Source organism: Propithecus coquereli, unplaced genomic scaffold, assembly GCF_000956105.1.
Source record: "Propithecus coquereli isolate 6110/MARCELLA unplaced genomic scaffold, Pcoq_1.0 Scaffold440, whole genome shotgun sequence".
In the NCBI taxonomy this organism is placed as follows: domain Eukaryota; kingdom Metazoa; phylum Chordata; class Mammalia; order Primates; family Indriidae; genus Propithecus; species Propithecus coquereli.
The window spans coordinates 706,799-712,993 of record NW_012150175.1 but is presented as its reverse complement, the minus strand read 5'-3'; positions in this window follow the sequence as shown (position 1 = coordinate 712,993).

The window sequence follows — 6,195 nt, the reverse complement described above, 5'->3', positions numbered from 1 at the left end:
CTGAGTAAGATTTAGAGGGGTGGGGATTAGAGGAGGGCATTCTCTACACAAAGAACAGGACCTAACATAGGGAGACAGGAACACATAAGACACGTTTGGAAACTGCATGGGCCCAGCTGACGGGAGCAAAGGGCTTATGTGGGGGTGGAGGACAAGGTAAAGTTGGAAAAGTGGGCCAGGGCCGGGCCTCTGAGAGGTCTGGATACCATGTTAAAGAGCCGAGATTTTACTCAGTAGGCCACACAGACCTCTTCAGGGTAAGGGTGGTGGGTAACCTAAGCAGAGCCGTCAGGCATCAGGAAGTTGATCTGGCAGAAGAGTGGATTAAAGGGAAAGAGGCCAGGGCCAGGCACAAGTTGCATGAGACTGGGCCGGGAAACACGAAGGGCATCAGCAATGGGCCCAGAAACAGGGACTTTGTACCTAACCAGGCTGCCACTAGGGACTATTGGAAGACAGATTCCTTTGGGAGGGGACTGTAGGTCACTCCCCTAGGGAAAGCTGAGACACTGAAGGAAAGAATAGCGGGTCTTGGGGAACAGAATAAGGCAGAGTTAAAAGACCGGATTCCAAAGTCTGGGTGATGGCATCTGGTCATGGTGTGAGAAGGGTGGGCTTTGGCATCAGTCAAAACTGAGTTTGAATCCTGGCTCTGGAACTAGAAGTTTGTGTAATCTTGGGCAAGTTTACTTATTTCTGGGCCTTGGTCTTCTTATCCATGAAAAGGTGATAATAGTACCAAACACAGGGATTATTGGAAGACTAAAGTAAGTAATATCTGTAAAGCAATTTTCAGGGTGCCAGGAATAAAACAAATACCCAATATAGCTAATGGGTAAAAAGTTTATTTTGGGAGTGATGCAAATGTTCTAAAATTAGATTATGGTGATGGCTGTGCAACTCTGTAAATATCTGAAAACCATTGAGTTGTACACTTTAAGTAGGTGAATTTTGTACTATGTAAATTATATCTTAATAAAACTGTTTTTAAAATAATCAACATTTGGTGGTTACTATATTATCTGCTTCATTTCCTGCACTGATCAACTCTCATAGGCGTGTTTGGTGGTGCTCTCCAAACCAGTTTTGTAGATTTTCTAACTATATTAGCATTATTTTTTAAAAGTTCCTGGTTGGCTTAAGCAAAATAGAGTGTTAATTCTTTTATTTATTTGTTTGTTTATTTTTAGAGACAGGGTCGTGCTTTGTCACACAGGCTGGAGTGCAGTGGCACAATCATAGATCACTGCAGCCTTGAATTCCTGGGCTCAAGCAATCCTCCCATCTTAGCCTCCCAAAGCTCTGGGATTACAGATGTGAACCATGGTGCCTGGCCAAAATGTTATTTCTTTCTCACATAAGAGATATCCAGAGATAGGCAGTCTAGGACTGTGTTTAGGTCTTTGAGCTGCCTTCACATTCACTGCTCTTTCATCCCTGATCCTCATACTTCAATATGGCTGCTAGAGATCCAACTATCACATCCACATTCCAAGCAACATGATGAAAGAAAGAGACAGGAAGACTTTTTAAAGTACCACATAATACTTCCCATTTATATCTCATTGGCCAGAACTTAATCACATGGCCCCATCTGACTGCAAAAGAAGTTGACAAATGTACTCTTATGGCTCTGATGCACCTACACCTCAGGGTTTATTAAAAGGGAGAATGGTTATTAGGAGGCGGACAGCATCCTCTGCTATAGCTACTAATTATCTAACAAAAGAAAGCAGAATATAAATAAACTATCTTCAAAAAGAACACACAACATAAAAAGTACATTAACTTTTGAAGAAGAAAAAAAGAACACACAACAAATGATAGTATAGTTTGCCTTCCAAATTTTGAACCATGTGGCTATATTGTCTACTCAAATAAAAAAAAACTAGAATTAAAAAAAAATAGTGAATGATGGCACCCAATCATGTGTGTCTCCTGACTTAGAACTCCATCAACAGCACAACTGTCCCAGGCAACCAGATGGACGTGATGCCTCTGCAGATCTAAGACTGCCTCCCCCTTGAGATGTACAACCAATCAAACTACAAGTGTGAGCATCTACTTTTCCATTGTCACTGCCACCTATTTGGTGCAGTCCCCAAAATGGGAGCACTAACTGGTTCAGCTATCATGGGATCATCCTCATAGTCTCCGAGATTGGTCCTGACATGGCCATCTTCTACCTATGATCAACATACCATGAGGGATTCATTGACCCCTTGTACTTACTCCTGGCCTCAGCCTCCCAAGCAGCTAAGACTACAGGTGTGTGTCACCACACCCAGCTCATTTTTTTTATTTTTTGTAGAGATGGGGTCTCACTGTGTTGCTTAGGCTAGTCTTGAACTTCTGGCCTCAAGCGATCCTCCCACCTTGGCCTCCCAAAGTGCTAGGATTACAAGTGTGAGCCGCTGTGCCAGGCCCCATCTCTTCATTCTTGATTCCTGTTCTAACGGTAGATCTGGCTGGGCCTAGCATGACCCAACATCCATCACAGTTCTCAATTCCTTGAGCTGCCAGCCTGAATTGTAACCATAAAAAATAGTCCCATGCTTCTCTGTCGTTGGTGTCCCTTGGCTAGTGGCAGCACAAATTCAATCTCTGCCTCTGTTATCACATGGCATTCTCCTTGTGGGTCTCTGTGTCTAAATTTCCCTCTTTTTCTAAAGATACCGGTCACTGGCCAGGCACGGTGGCTCATTCCTGTAATCCTAGCACTCTAGGAGGCTGAGGTGGGAGGATTGCTTGAGGTCAGGAGTTTGAGACCAACCTGAGCAAGAGTGAGACCCCGTCTCTACTAAAAATAAAAAAAAAATTAGCTGGGCATGGTGGCGAGCGCCTGTAGTCCCAGCTACTCGGGAGGCTGAGGCAGGAGGATCGCTTAAGCCCAGGAGTTTGAGGTTGCTGTGAGCTAGGCTGATGCCATGACACTCTAGCCTGGGCAACAGAGTGAGACTCCATCTGAAAAATATAAATAAATAAATAAAAATTAAAAAAATAAAGATACCTCGTCACTGCATCAGGTCCCACCCTAATCCAGGATGACCTCATTTTAACTTGATTCCATCTGCAAAGACCTTATTTCCAAATAAGGTCACATTCACAGGTTGTGGATAGATAGAAACTTGGGGGGACACTATTGAACTCAGTACACTATTCAAGTCTCTGACCTCCAGACTGCATGGCTCTGCACCACTTCCCCCACCTGTGTCCTTTCTCCTTATATAAATGGCAAAATATTCCACACTGCTGCATCCGTGTTAGCCCCAAAGCCGTCTAGCCATTTTAACTACCGGATTCTAGATCTAACTGTTCTAGAGCCCCGTTTAACCAGTGGCTGATTTTCTTTCCTGCCTGGTCAGCAGCCTCAAGACATTTTCAACTTCTGCCTTCCATGGCTTCCTCAACTGCTACTCTACTGAGAGATGTTTAATATCTCATTAGTGCCTCTTAGCACCTCAGTTCGAATCCCCTAATCTCTTAAATTCTCTCAGTACAAATCCCTCCTCCCCAATCAGCCCAGCTCTGAGAGCCTCCTTGTCTGGGGAGCTAGGAGACAATGAAGAGACCAGGAATGAAGCAAGCTGGATCTGCCTGCGGCCTCCCAGGGCCCCTCGCTCAGGGCTGCTGCTGGCTTCACTCCCCTCGCCCCGTACAGTCTGAAATTCTCCACAGTGGGGAAGAATTCAGTCAACCCCCAGCAGAATCCATCTGCATCCTTTCACTACTGCAGTGTGAGTCTGCGCCATACCTCTGTGGGGCGCTGCCCAACCTCGCGTACATTTCCTCCCTTGTGCCCTCCCTGCCCTCCCAACAGTCAGCCCTGAGCCCTTCAGGCTCTGGGCACTTCTAAAGGATGTCACAAAATTAATCCCCCCTTCTCTGTGGCTTATTGGTTCTACAATGTTATTGTAAAAATTTTCCAACAGCCAATAAGATTAAAAGAATTTGACAGTGAGCATCCTATTACCCAGCACCTAGATTCTACCATTAACATTTTTTAGCATTTTAAAAATTGAGATATATTTCACATAGTGTAAAATTCACCATTTTAAAGTGTACGCCGCAATGGTTTTTAGTACTGTATGTTCATTATGTTATATAAACATCACCGCTAATTCCAGAACATTTTCATAACCCCCAAAAGAAAACCCATACCCATTAGTAGTTAGTCAGACTAATTCCCTTCTCCTCCCATCCCCTGGCAACCACTAATCTACCTTCTGTCTCTATGGATTTGTCTATTCTGGACAGTTCATATAAATGGAATCATACAATATGTTGCCTTTTGTATCTGGCTTCTTTCACTCAGCATAGTGTTTTCAAGTTTCAGACAGGATGTGGCATGTGTCAGTACTTCATTCCTTTTTATGGTGAATAATATTCCATTGTATGAATATACATTTTTTTTACCCATTTATCAGCTGATGAACATTTGGACTGTTTTCACTTGTTAGCCATCATGAATAATGGTGGATAGCATTTGTGTACAAGTTTTTATGTGAACATACGTTTTCAGTTCTCTCAGGTATATACCTAAAAGTGGAATTGATGGGTCACGTGGTAACATTAACATTTTACTATACATGTTTTATCACATATATACCTATGCAACCATTCTTCTATTCATATATTAATCCATCTCACATTTTAGTGCATTTCAGAATAATTTGCTAACATCAGAACATCTCACCCTAAACTCATCAGCATGTCTACTATTAACTAGAATTCAATATTTGTTTACAGTTTTTTCTTTTCATGTAAAATTTACAAATGATGAATTCTTAAATGTGCCATTCAATGAAACCCGAATCAAGATATCAGGATAAAGAACATTTCCACCACCCCCTAAAGGTCCCTCAGGCCTCTTCAGAGAATCAGTCCCACCCCTGCCCCACCCAAAGGAATCACTCTTCCAAATATTTTTCTCACTGTAAATTATTATGCCTTTTCTAGAACTTCATATTAACAGAATCATACAGTATATGCCCTTTGTGGTCTGGCTTCTTTCACTTAGTATGTTGTTTTTGAACTTCATCTATGTTACCGCAGGCAGCAGTAGCCAGTCCTTTTTGATGCTGAATTGTATTCTGTCACCATCATGGTATGAATATACCACAGGGTGTTTCCATTCACCTGTTGATGAACACTTGGACAATTTCAAGGTTAGGTTTTTGTTTTTTTTTTTAATACCTTACATTGGATTCCAAAAAGGTAGCAAAAAGTACAGTAAAATTAACACTTCCATTACAGGAAATGTATGACACAAATAATATCAAATTAAAAGGTGACACTAGTTTCCTAAGATACAGTTTACTCTTTACAACCAGGATCCACAGGTCCAGGCTGCAGAGCAGCAGCGAGAAGCAAACCCTCCAATCTGGTTCTGGGTAACCCAGTAATAAAATCAACCCAATAATGCTGCTCTGGGCTCTGAGACACCACACACTGCCTAAAACAGCTAGAGCTCTGCAGAGTGTTTTGCTTTTATGAATAAACTGCTATGATCACCTCGCTGTAGGTCTTGATATGGACTCATGTATTTTTTCTCTTAGGTAAATATCTAGGATCGCAACTGCGTTCTAGGGCAGGTATACATTTAGTTTTTTAAGAAAATTGCCAGACCTTTTTCCAAAGTGGTTGTAACATTTTTCATGCCAACAACAATGTGTAAGGCTTATACATTTTGAACCAAAGAATAAAAAACACAAGTTGCAAACCGCTACTAATTATTTTCATCTTAACTTTTAAATCATCAGGTTTTGAATAGTATAGCTAATAAATGGCTACCTTACCACATTCTCAAATGAACAATGATTTAAAAGGAGGAGATGACCCTTTCATGATAAAAAAATGCTCAACCAACCAGGAATAGATGGGAATATCCTCAACCTAATAAAGCCATCTCGGAAAAACCCGCAGCTAACATCATACCAAATAGTAAAAGATAGTGCTTTCATCTCAGACGGGGAACAAGACAACGATGCCATTTCTGTTCGACGTTGTTTTAGAGGTTCTAGCCAAGGCGATTAGGCAAAAAGATAGAAAGAAAGAAAAGGAAGAAAAGACATCCAAGAATAGAAAGGAGGAAGCAAAACTCTATCTCTCTTTGCAGATAACATGATCTTATATATAGAAAATCCTAAGGAATCCACTAAAACGAGGTGATGAATTTTATGACATCTTGTAGAA